Genomic DNA, 1,111 nt, shown 5'->3' on the forward strand with positions numbered 1-1,111 from the left:
CTCCGGCGATCCTTCCGCCTCAGCCTTCCGAGTATCCGGAATTACAGGCACGCGCTATCATGCCTGGCTAATTTTTTGATTTATTGTAGAGATGAGGTCTCACCTGCCCAGGCGGGTCTCGAACCCCCGTATTTTCTTTTTGAGTTGGAGTTTCACTCCGTTGTCCAGGCTGGAGCACAGTGGCTGCTCCCGGCCACCGCAGCCTCGACGTGCTGGGCTTGCAATCCTTTTGCCTCAGTCTTCCAAGTAGTCGGAACTACAGGCACGTGCTACCTCGCCCCAGCTAATTTTTTGACTTATTGTAGAGTTGAGGTCTTGCCATGTTGCCCAGACAGGTCTCAAACCCCTGGACTCAGGCAATCCACTCCCAACGTGATGGGATTACAGGTGTGAGCCACTGTGCTTGGAAGAAAAAAACTTTTATTTTGAGTTGGAGTCTTACTCTGTTGCCCAGGCTGGAGTGCAGTGGCACGCTCATAGCCACCACAGCATCAACCTGGTGGGCTTCAGCGATCCTTCCACCTCAACCTTCAAAGTAGCCGAACTACAGGTGTGTGCCACCATGCCTGGCTAAATTTTTATTTTTTTTGAGTTGGAGTCTCACTCTGTCACCGAGACTGGAGTGCAGTGGCACGCTCCCGGTCACTGCAGCCTCGACCTACTGGCTCTGGCAATCCTTCTGCCTCAGTCTTCCAAGTGGCTGGAACTACAGGCTTGTGCTACCACGCCTAATTTTTGATTTATTTAGAGACAAGGTCTTGCCAAATTGCCCAGATGGGTCTTAAACCCGTGGGCTCAGGCAATCTACTTGCCTTGGTCTCCCAAAGTGCTGGGATTACAGGCTGAGCCACCAAGCCCAGCCTATTTATTTTTATTTTTTGAGGCAGAGTTTCACTTTGTCACCCGGGCTGGAGTGCAGTGGCATGCTCACTGTCACTCCAGCGTCGACCTGCTGGGCTCAGGCAATCCTTCTGCCTGAACCTTCCAAGTAGCAGGAACTACAGGCACATGCCACCACGCCTGGCTACTTTTTTGAGTTATTTACTTATTTTTTTGAGTTGGAGTCTCACTCTGTCGCCCAGACTGGAGTGCAGTGGCTGGGGGCGGCCAC

This window comes from Carlito syrichta, unplaced genomic scaffold (genome assembly GCF_000164805.1).
Source record: "Carlito syrichta isolate Samal-C Ts95f unplaced genomic scaffold, Tarsius_syrichta-2.0.1 Scaffold153558, whole genome shotgun sequence".
Classification (NCBI taxonomy): domain Eukaryota; kingdom Metazoa; phylum Chordata; class Mammalia; order Primates; family Tarsiidae; genus Carlito; species Carlito syrichta.